This window comes from Mandrillus leucophaeus, unplaced genomic scaffold, assembly GCF_000951045.1.
Source record: "Mandrillus leucophaeus isolate KB7577 unplaced genomic scaffold, Mleu.le_1.0 Scaffold633, whole genome shotgun sequence".
In the NCBI taxonomy this organism is placed as follows: Eukaryota; Metazoa; Chordata; class Mammalia; order Primates; family Cercopithecidae; genus Mandrillus; species Mandrillus leucophaeus.
The window spans coordinates 620291-633020 of NW_012106842.1; positions in this window are offsets into that span (position 1 = coordinate 620291).

Here is a 12730-nt window from a genome sequence, read left to right on the forward strand (position 1 = left end):
AAAAGTAGTTAGGTTATTCACTGCATGCAGCTACTTACTAGCATTCTAGTGACAGAATTGTGACCAAAAGCATAAAAAATGTCATAGATCCCATGTCAAGCATATCAAAGTAAGACAACTCACTTTTTTCTCTCCATCATTAAAACCTGGTAAGTGAAATAAGAATAAATTATCTCCTTTCACTTAAATACTATACAACAAAACAAGGAAAAAGTAAGAAAAAAACCAAAATAATTTATTTTCAACTATTTAAAAAGAGCATCATTGCATACTTCCAAGATTGGTTTCTAGATACAGTACTGACAACTGATTTGCTAACTTTTAACACCAAAATCTTCAAACCAGTGCAATACTTGCACATATTTTGCTTTTGAGTACATACATGAAGGCCCATAAGTAATAAAATGGTTGGGATCAAAATTCACTAGAAAGTCTCACATTTTTACTACTACTTCATTCAAGTGAATGTCACTTGTTTTTAATAATGGTTTTTAATAATCAGAAGCAAACAAAACCAGTCAAATTCCAAGTGGTTGATGTGCTCCATCAATTCCTGCAGGCCCAACAAAGGTAGCCGAGGAATTTTAGATGAATAGAACAAATGGGCTGGGCTCGGTGGCTCATGCCTGTAATCCCAGTACTTTGGTAGACTGAGGCAGGTGGATCACCTGAGGTCAGGAGTGTGAGACCAGCGTGGCCAATGTTGTGAAACCCCATCTGTACTAAAAATACAAAAATTAGCTGGATGTTGTGGCAGGTGCCTGTAACCCCAGCTACTCGGGAGACTCTGGCAGGCAAATCACTTGCACCCAGGAGGCAGAGGTTGCAGTCAGCCAGGATGATGCTATTGTATTCCAGCCTTGGTGACAGAGTGAGACTCTGCCTCAAAAAATAAATAAATAAATAAAGCAAATGATGACTTGCTAGAAATCCACAGGAAACAAAGTAACTCTTCACAGAACCAAATAAAATTCTTCCACTAAAAAATAAAACTCATCAATGGTCTTATATTTATACTTAGACAAGTCATAAACCCAAAGAAGAAAAAAGAGCAAAGAAATGAAAATCAGAAGCAAAAACAAATAAACAAGAAACTAACCCTAAATGTTTCCAACTCAGTTTACCTTGGAGGCTGAAATGTTTCTTAGAGCCTAAAAGTCATACGATTAATATTTTATTCCTAATACACAATTCAGTGTTTTTAAGTGCACCAATATTACCACACATCCTGTGCAATCAAGAAGTTCACTCTAGGCACGTGACCAGTAATTACTACAATGCTAGAACTATCCTTGCAAAATAGCAAACATAATATGAAGTAGTGCAAGCATATATGTGAGATTTGGCTCCACCCTAAATCTGGCTTCATGCTTAACTATATTAAAAAAGAATTGCTAAACTGCTAGTACATTTCCTTACAATATTTCTTATTTTAACTTAATCAAGACTAAGAGCTTTAACTATGAAAAGTTTAATGAAATTTCTCCAGTTGTCTATCAGATTTTAAATAATGTTTTGTTATCTAAACTTTTTCAACTTTCTGTTTTCTCCATATGTGCTTGAAGATAGATACACAGAGAAACATGAAAAACTACATATGACTTACACAGACTATCCACAACATGTCTCGACTTTCCATTCAATCCCAGATTTTCTCCTTCTTCTTTAAATAACCAGTCATTTTATCCTAGGTCAAAAAATTAACCATATGACATCTTTTCTCATACAAAATTATCTTTTTTCATAACTTTTCTTACCAAAAATACATTTTCATATACATTACTTTTGTCACATATCTATCCCCTACTTACAGGTTTCTTACTACTATGTTTCATAAATAGCCTTTAAAAGTCTGTAATTTAAATTAACTTTAATATAACTCCTGAATTAGAAAACATTATTCTTTGTCTCACTAATAACACATCTTTAGGTATATTTGTATTTTTATATATATATATAAAAACTATAATTCTTATCCTTAGTAATCTTAAATTTTAGTGAAAACCAAAGAAATAAGTTTTAGTGAAAACTGAGGAAGCAAGGAATCCTAAGCTGCCTACCAGCTATTAGCATTTTATGAATGAGAAGAATTCCACAGTTTTTAGAACATGTTTCCAACATTTTCTGAATTATAAAAGACCTAACCATTTAATAAGAATATTTTAAATAGCACAAAAACTTCACCTACAGCACTTATACATTCATATTTTTAAGAGTTTATCTAGAATATTTACGTGTTTTCTTGTTATCCAGTTTATATTCTGTGAAAATTAAGGTTTACTACATGGACATTTTCACCAGTGAAATTATTTCACCAGAATATTCAGCAGTTTTCATTAAACCAACAATATTAAATCAGTTTTACTTATCAAAAAATTCACTCAAAAATTGTTTTGTTGTGACTAGATTTATGGTTCCAGAACTTTCTGTGACAAATACTGATATCTCAAAATATCTAGCAAAGACAAATATAAAACCCAGACAAAAATGTAAGCTGACAATTCTGAGGATATTTCATTTTTATTTTATCAATAATTTTAAAGCCAGCTTGCTTATTAAAGGTTTACTTAAGTCATGTGAACGTGATACTTCTTGGATTTTTTTACGTAATTTATGAGTGCTCTTTTATTTATAAGCCAATGTGGTAGACATAACATATGTTAACTAACATTGATTGGTTAAAAATCCCAACCAATATCCAAAATAAATATAGATGCAAAAATAGGTAACATAAATTTAGAAAATTCAATAGTATAATAAATACATGCAAAATAACCAAGTGAGGTTAACACCAGATATTTAAGATCAGTTTAATATTATAGAACCAATGTAATTTATTATATATATCAATATATGACCAATCCAGAGATAGTAACCACTCAGTATTTGAACAGTTTACTGTAAAAAAATTGTTAACTACAACAGGAGTCAAAGTTATAATAAGTTGGTTAGTAAGAAGTAAGCATACCTCCAAAAATTATTGAAGTAACAGTCATAGTCATTTCCCATAGGATTGAGCTATAGGAGAGCCTTTGCCTGCAGTTCAAAGATATAAGACTGAAGATTCATCTTGGAGAGGTCAAGACTATTGCTTGCTGAATGACAGAGTAGTCACTGTGGAGATGCACTGCTGAAATTTCCTAAAAATCATTCCTCTAGAATTTGCCACATGCTGTTGAGGAAAGCCCTACATGTAGAGGTTTCTAATGCAGACATTCTGCTGCTGTATAAAAAATGAAAATGTAAGGAATAAAGGAAACGATGATTAATATATACAAATAAATACACATGTGTAATGAGAAAAATAGAAAACATCCAAAGTTACCAATCTTGATTTCTGTAATTGTTCTCAAGGCCTTAATTGACATCTACGGCTTCATTCTTTAACTACCATTTCAGCATTTCCCTGCCCTTGAGTTCACCTCCTCTGGTCAAGATTCTTTTCTGTACTGACCTAAATCTCCATTCTCAGAAAGTCTGAAACCCTCAGGATGTTTTTTATTTGTTTATTTGTTTGCTTGTTTTTTCTGATTCCTGCGATTTTCTATCAATGTTTACAGTTGGGTGTGAATATACTTGGAAAGTGCACCAGAGAATCTCCTGGGATGTACATATAGTCTACTTCGACTTCATTATGTAGAAGGAACACATTTTCACTTAAAAATTAAAGTGAATCACTCCATCCAGTAGATTAATCCTCCTTTTTTTCCCATTAGTTTAATGGCATAGGGAGCCCCAAAAGTCCAGGAAGTAGTCTCCTCTTTCAATTTAGCGAAACCATTAATTCAGTTTTCTTTCTAGATTCATTCCACTTTGAGAATTAGTATCTCCAAAGAAACTCAGCTCAAGCTTACCATGTAGGAAACAATTATTCTGCAATTGGGTAGGTTTTTAGGTATATTATGGTAGGAGGTACTCCCATTTTCACATTTATTTTTTTCAGACTCAAGCATTCTGGCTGTGTGGAAAACCATACTATATAAGGAATTTATATTTAAAACATACTGTATTCTGAATACATTTTATCCTTTTAGGCATCTCTTTCTCAACTGGTGTCAAAATGAGTCTTCAATATGCCAGTGTATCTTTCAAATAGACCAGCTTCTTCAGGTGATGAAATATGTGGTAAAACAAATTCATTACATGAATACAAGTTTATTTCAGCACTTTATTTGGTCTGAAATGAATTCCTGATCATGCCTAATGTTGTGACAAGTGACACAAAGCTAAGGTATGTTGATCATCTGAGGTTCCACCATGGTTGGGCTTTCATTCTCTACCAAGACCCAGTAGCAAGTCAGATTCTGTTTCTCAGAAAGAGAATAGTATCATATGCTAAACATGGCACAGATTTTATTCAAAATCCTGGAGATTTTCTCTGCAATTTTTCTATTTCTGCTCACTAGAGACTCATATAGCATTCCTATATGCTGCATACATTGTAAATATTAATAAATCTGTTGAATTACAAGTCCCAAGTATTAGAATGCCTTATATTACAGACTGAATTTGAATTTGCTGTGGAGTCATCTTCTTTTGCTCTTGTACTCACTTATAAATGGCCATCTTGTGTACAATTCTGTAGATGAGTCAAAGTAGTACACTAAAATGTAGTACACAATACTTGAAAATTCCAAAATACACTATTAAGTATTGCATACTTTGCTCATAGTAGATAATGAGAAGTATGACAACTTGCCTTTCTCTTTGGAGAAGCTATCTTGACATGCTCCAGACCACTGAAATAACAAAATCTACACTGGGAGGGCAGGTTTATGAAACTGTGTTGGGTACATTTTCCACCTACTTTTTCATGAAATGTACTTGTGACTTCCTCCTTATCAGGTTTAATCAGTAGAATGTCATTAGCTTAGTAGACCACTTAGATGTTTTTCGAATTGTCAAGATGATCAATCTCCCTAATGACTATATTATGACAGGGAAAAGAATTGGAAAAGCCCCGAAACAACATTCTAGAACTACACTGTTGGGCCTACCAGGTAAAAGCAAACCACTTGCAGATTAGTATGGAGAATAAGGAATTAATCAGATCAACAGCTTCATACCAGTAATGGAGAGTGTGATAAACTAAATACAGTCTCCCTAAGATGCCCATGTCTTAATGTCAGAACCTATGAGCATGTTACCTTACATGGCAAAAAAGACATTGTACATTCATTAAATTAAGGATCTTCACAATGGAAGATTATCCTGAATTATCCAGAGACTCCCAATATAAACACAAAGGTATTTGTATGAGGGAGGAAAAAGGGTCAGAATCATAAAGAAAAGATGTGCTGTCAGATGTAGAATTCAATTAGGAGAGAAACTTCAATACTACTGGCTTTGAACATGGAAAGAGACCACAAACCAAGAAGTATAGGTGACCACTAACAGCTGAAAAACTAACAAAACAAATTCTCCACTAAAATTTGTAGAAAGACCTGAGCACTTCAAATACCTTGATGTTAGCTTACTAAGGTGTATTTTGGATTTCTGATTGCCAGAACTGTAAGATGATACATGTATGAGGTTTTCAGTCACAAAGTTTTTGGTAAGTTTAAAGCACAAGAAACTTAAACAGTGGTTATGGTGATTTGTTCCAATAAAAGTATCAAAACTACAAATGAAAATTGGATAATAAATTCAGTTCATTTGCTCTACCTCCCTAATCCTTTACATCTCCTGCTCTGAATTATGCCACAGATGATCTGGCAATTCAGTCTCATTAACTTTAGTCTACGGCTGAGTCCAAGTTTCAGACAACCAAACAATTTGTGAATGGAGATACATCTACCTGCATAAGCTAACATACCCCAGAATCTCTAGTAAATTCACTGACTATAGAAAAAAAGTTCAAAATAAGAATTATTACTCCATGGCTGAGACAGGACATACAAGAAATAACACCCCCTTCTCCAAAGACACATATGTGTCTTACAAAATTTTCTTGGAGAGTACACAGCTGTGACTCACTGAAGAGCAGAGAAATGGCTAGGGTGGACTTGCCAGAAAAATGTTCTCCAAGGTGTGGTGAAAGTAATTCATGGGGGTGTGTCTCACCAGGGGCAGTTTTCTACAAAATCAGCCAAAAGTAGTACCAGAGGAGAGCAACTGGTTGCTAAATGCTGCTGGCCTCCATGCATAGCAGGAGGCAGGCAGTGGTGAAGCTGTGGGCACTACAGGAGCCGAGTGCTGGGAAAAGCCAGGTACAGTGCAGGAACATACCAAATGAACGCAAGAAGAGCAGAAAACAAAACTTTATATTCTTCAATGTTTCTTCACCACTGCTTATTGACAAAGCTTCAGTGTAAAATGTTAACAGAAAAATGTTTAGAAGGGTTGATTTATTTTCACAGAGCAGGTAAAAAGGGGAAATTTATACATTAGAGACAATAAATCAATAACTGGCACAGCACTGAAAACATCTAAAAATGAAAGACCATGGGACCATATCAATATGTGCAGTTTATCCAAATTCAGTTTTAAATGTTTTTTTAAATATGAACTATTGTGTGCTGAGTGAAAAACCTTTAAAATGATATATTCTAGATTTATATCAGTTTCGCTTATTAAACATGTTGTGTCCACTCTTACTATGATCTTAAAATAAAAATATTGCCAAAGCATTGTTATTAGTTTTCTTAGCCATGCTATTCAATTCACAGCATTTAAAAATTCATAAAGATACTTCTTTCATTTGTTCTGCTATTTCTAGCTGTAAACTCGATTTTAAATTGGAAAATATGCTACAATAAGTGTTACAAAATTGCACTTGCAGATATTCTGGCACATTTTTCATAAATAAAAATAAGCATATTTCAAGCAGAATTCCAAAATATAGAAAGATGATTGAATTTGATCATGGGGAAAATCTCCTTTGACTAGAAAGAAACTAATCACGTATTCAGAGACAAAATTTACATATTTTAGATACTTATGTATGAAACAGGGTGGTTCATCCTAAAGTAATTCAGAAGACAACAGCTATAGAAGACATAGCATATATGTTGACCCACAAAATGCACAGATTTTTGCCATATTTTATTTATTTGGGAAATAACTACACTTTGAAAAATGCAGAGTTAGGTTTTTCCTAGTGGTAGATGGAATTTTTACCATAAATAATTTAATCAATGTAATTTGATTATGTTAAATTTCAACAAAAAAACTTTCTGAGAAATGCATTCATGGCCCAGAGTATCATTTAAATATCATTCTATTATTTCATACACAAGTAATAAATATGAACAACTACTGAAACGGCTGCAAAAAAGGACTTTCAGAAGACTAGTTTAAAGGATGGTCTGATGTTTAAATAGACACTATGGGATTATAGTGTGAAAAACACTGAATTATTACTTTCTAAAACTATATGGTCTTTTAACCAATTTACAAAAAAAATAGGTGACTCAGATTATTAACATCATTTTATTAGGCCTTTCTTTCATTGCTATAAAGAAATACCTGACAGTGAGTAATTTATTTAAAAAAAGAGAGATTTAATTGGCTCATGGTTCTGGCATCAGGTTGCAGGAAGGCCTCAGGAAGCTTACAGTCAAGTTGGAAGACAAAGCAGGAGCAGGCAGTTCACATAGATGAAGCATGAGTAAGCAAAAGAGAGAAAGTGAGTGAGGAGATGTCATGCATTTTTAAACCACCAAATCTTGTGTGAGCTCAGAGTAAGAGCTCACTTATCACCAAGGGGATGGCCTCAGCCGTTCCTGAGAGATTCACCCCCATGATCCAATCACCTCAAAGTGATAAGTTCGGGGACAAAGAAATTCTGGGCAAAAAAGGACAAAACCCTACCCTCAAGACAAAAGACCTGATACTGTGGCCCAAAGTGAGAAATTTTGTTCTTGTTTTTTTGCGCAAATGTTGCCTTTTCCTAAACTACCCATGGCCCACACCTTCCCCCATCCCTTGCTTATAAAGACCCTACCCTCAGCCAGAAGAAAGGAGAGAATCAGCAGAATGTCAGAGACTATGGCTGGATGTTGAAGAGAAGCATAAAATGTACTTGTGGCTTGACTTTAGAGGGACAGTTTCACAGTGTAACTGTGGAGAAGAATCTGGCTGGAGAGGGTTGAACTCCAGGGGAAAATTACCTACCTACCCAATCCCCTTTTTAGATCCTCTTCTGGCTGAGAGCCACTTTCATTGTCAATAAAATCCTCTGCATTTACCATCCTTCAGTTTGTTCATGTAGTCTCATTATTCCTGGATACTGGACAAGAGCTCAGGAACCACAAGTGTGGATACAAAAGGCAGTCACACTGACCCTTTGCTCTGACTGGCCAAGGGCATCTGCCTCATGTGAGAGGGTGGAGGACCCACTGAGCTGTTATCACTTAAGCCTTCCTCAGACAGCAGAGCTAAAAGAACACTGTAATATGCGCCCTGAGACTTCAGAAGTCTCCAGCACCCTGCCTGGATGCTACCTTGGGGACTGCATAGAGTTTACTCCTGCCAGTACCAAAAACCACTCGCTCCAACTACTGCATCCACTCCCCTGTGTGCTCCCTCCTGTGAGCGGTGTAATGCACCAGGTCTGAGTGAACGGAGTTTGATCCCACCAGTGCTGAAGTGTCTGGGTGATTCTCGAGCTCATGCACTCCACTTTGCAGCTCATTCACTCATGTACTCACTTCCATGAGGCATTGAGAGCGGCAGACTGACTAACTGAGGCACCGTTGTTGCAAGTCCCATGAAGGGGTCAGAGAAATATCCTGCTTCAAAAGGGAGTTCATCTGGAATTTGTAAGAAGGCTGAGTAAATGTGGATCTGCTGGATCAGACTCTTCACTTTTTTTCAAAACTTCTTGTCCTCAGACTTTTCCCTGAGCTGTGCCATTTGCAGAGGACAGGTTGCAACCCTGCCACCTATCACTTTCTTTGGGTAGAAGGAATTTTGGCTCTGTTTCCCTACATAGATATCTAGCCATTGTGTGGGACCAGAATAAAGTCCTGGGGCAACGAAAAGCATCTGGATGAGGCCACTCCTTGGTGCTGCCAGAAGGCCCCTAGACTGGCCTTGTCCCTAACTGCCTATTAGAGTGTCAATCACAACACCCAGACTTTTCTATGATATCTTTCTCTTTCTTCTTTCACAGTTTGAAATGGCTTCTATTTCTTCTCCTATAATGATAAGTGTTTAGCTACAAACTGAAAAAATATTACTAATTAGAATGAGTGTTTGGCCCAGCCACCAGATATGCAATTCAGAACAATAAGATTTCCATTTGTCCTTAGATGTAGGACCACCACCCCAATCCCGACAGCTGCAAGCATGTGTGGTGCACAGCAGCTTTCCTGCTCACCCCCTCCCATCCCAGCTGGGGTGCTTGGAAGGGTCTGCAGCCTGCGAGTGCCCAACAGCTACATGGGGCAGGAAAGAACAGTGGCTGCCACCAGGGCCCCAGGGAAATGCTGGGGGCCAGGGGCTCCATGCAGTTGGCCAGTGTTTCTTGCACACTGTCCCCTCCTTCTATGGGCTCATAAGGTCTTTTCTCCCCTGACCAAGGGATCCAGCTTTGTTTGAGCCAGAGGAATGATACAATAATTAAAGGAACCCATTTTCATAGAGCAAGTGGTTTTTCCCCACACTTAAGCTGTTTTGTTTTGTTTTGTTTTTTAATTTTATGTTTTTTACGCAAAGGGGGTTTTCTTCCCTACTTCAGCATTCTGCTTATCATAGGGAAGCAGTGGAGGAATGACCCCACTGACTAATAGCTGTTATTTGACAGGGCCCCATTGGGACTTAATCTCAATCAATCTATGTACTCCCTGATAAACAAGTTTGGTCCAAATTCAATTCTAAACTTTGGGTTGAAGCCCTAAAAAGGAAAGTCAGATCTGAGGGATCCAGGCAACAGGCACAATGTAAAGGGGCGGGACTAATTCCTGGCAATGAAGGTCCCACTTCATGGAAGGAGGCCATGCTCATGGCATAGATAAGGGCCAGGGAACCCAAACGTTGCCAACAGTAGGGAACGTGGAGGTGTAGGTGAGTGTGGATAATTCCTATTCTCTAGGCCCTCCCTGCTTCATGAGTGCAGGTCACAATGGCACCCATGGGTGGCATCCATCTAAGAGTACCAGGACTCAGGGGAAAAAAAGACAAAAGAGATAAATGGGAATGCCTATTTTCTTTCTCCTCACATCCCAAGATTTTGCTGAAAGAGGGAAGGGACATGATTCCCTTTCTTTCAGAATGGGCAATCAACTGTCTTCATCATCTTTAGTCTGTATTCATCTGTAGGGTATCCTGGATCACTGGGACTGCTTTGGCCCTCAGACTCTAAAGAAAAAAAAAAATGCCTTTAGCCCTTTGTAAAAAGATTTGACCAAATAATGATCTACAGGAAGGAGTGTCTTGGCCTCAAGAAGGAACCATTAAGTTTGATAGCATCCTGCAGTTAGACGTATTCCGTAAACCTGAGGGCAAATGGTCTGAGGCCCCATATGTGCAGCATTTCTTTACCTTGAAGGGTAGTCCAGACCTTTGCTCACAGTGTAGGATTGATCCAGCCCTCCTGTTTGCCATCTCAGGAGAGGCTACAAGGGACAATTCCAAGAAACTGAAGAAATGAAACTGAGTGGCACCTCCAGCAGGGGAGCCAACTCCCTCTGGCCCTGCCCCTCCAGGTCCACCCCGTCCTCCCTATCGAGTTTCTCTCTCTCACTTGCCCGCTCCTAGAAATCCTCACCGAAGACAAGCCCCAGTCTTCCTCTTACCCCTCCAACAGGTGCCTGGTGAACTTGGCTCCAGTAAGGTCCAGGTCCCATTCTCTCTACAGGAGTTAAGGCAAATTAAGGGGGATCTTGACAAGTTTTCAGATGATCTTGACAGATATATAGAGGCTTTCCAGAATTTAACCCAAGTATTGAAATCTCCTGGAAAGATGTTATGTTATTTTTGAATCAAATCTTGACTAACACCGAGACGCAGGCCACCCTGCAGGTGGCAGAGAGATTTCGGGATAAGATTTGTATTACATATAGTGTCAAGAAAGGGCCTGAATTTTATCCAACTGGAAGAGGAACAGTATACCTGGATGACCTTAAATGGGATCCCAGCGATGACATGGGAGAATGGAAGAGGAGACACTTTCAGGCGTGCATAATGGAGGATTATGTAGGACTAGAACTAACCCTCTCAAATATACCAAGCTATCCATAATAGACCAGGGGTTGGATGAGAACCCCACTGCCTTCCTGGAAAGGCTAAGAGGGGCCTTAGTAAAACACACCTTTCTATCTCCTGATTCAGTAGAGGGACAACTTATCCTAAAGGATAAATGTATTATGCAGGGAGCCCCTGATATCAGGAAGAACCTGCAGAAATAGGCCCTGGGACCAAACAGTATTTTAGAGTACCTGCTGAAAGTGGCCACCTTGGTCTTTTATAATAGATATAAGGAGGCCCAGGAGAGAAAAAGGCAACACAGGAAAGAGGCAAAGGCTTTAATGGCCATCATGCAAGCCCACAAACTTCACAATTCCCAAGGTGCACCTATTCACTGCTACAGATGCGGTAAGCCAGAGCATTTTAGGAAGGATTGCCCAGGCATCATGAGGAACCCACCTGAACCACACATAATGTGGCAGGACTGCTGTCTTCTTGGGGGCAGTCTCTGGCTAATGGACAACTACCTCCTCAGGTGTCAAGCTCTGCTATTAGAGGGATCTTCAGTCCAATTAAGAACCTGTCTCTTCTTAAATCCAGCCACCTTCCTCCCAGAGGAAGGTGGGGAGCTTGAATGTTACTGTGAACTGGTAGTAGTACAAACCTATGGGGTCAGAGAGGGCCTCCAGGAAACCCCCCTAGAGAACCCAGTCTGGATTCTCTTTGCATACAGAAGTTCTTTCGTAGAACAAGGGATCCATAAAGCAGGGTATATGATAGTTACTCTGAATGATATTGTTGAGAGCATGTCTCTCTCCTCAGGTACAAATGCTTAACTAGCCGAGCAAATTGCCCTCACAAGGGTGCTTGAATCAAGCAAAGGGAAAGCAGTTAGCATTTAAATTGATTCTAAGTACGCTTTCCTAGTCCTCCATGTCCATGCCACTCTTTGGAAAGAAAGAAACTTCCTTACAGCTAATGGATCTCCCATTAAATACCATCAGGAAATTAATAGATTATTATCCTTGGTTTTCCTTCCACAGGAAATGGCAGTAATACATTGTAAAGGCCATCAAAAAAGGATGGATGAAGTAGCTGAGGGAAATAGATTGGTGAACCAAGCAGCTAAATCAGCAGTGAGAAGGTCCCAGATTTCTGATCCACTCGAAGCCCCACTGACCTGGGAGGGCCCCATAAGAGAAATAAAACCTCAAAATTCTCCTAAGGAAATAGAATGGGCCACCTCTTGAGGATACATCTTTCAGTCCTTAGGATGGCTATAATCGGAAGACAGCAAGCTTCCTCTACTGGCTGCCAAGCAATGGAAAGTTCTTAAAAGCTTTCATCAGGTCTTCTACCCAGGTAAAAATAAAACCTATCAAGCGGCCCAGAGATTGTTCGCAGGTAAAAAACCTGATACAAATGGTTAAACAGGTAGTTAATGCTTATAAGATTTGCCTTAAAAATAATCCCCTTAAGTGACAGCTTCTTTCCCCAGATCTGAAAGGACAGGAGGCTACTCAGTGAAAGACTGGCAAGAGGATTTTACCCATATGCCAAAGGCAAGGGGCATCCAGTACCTGTAAGTATGGATGAATAC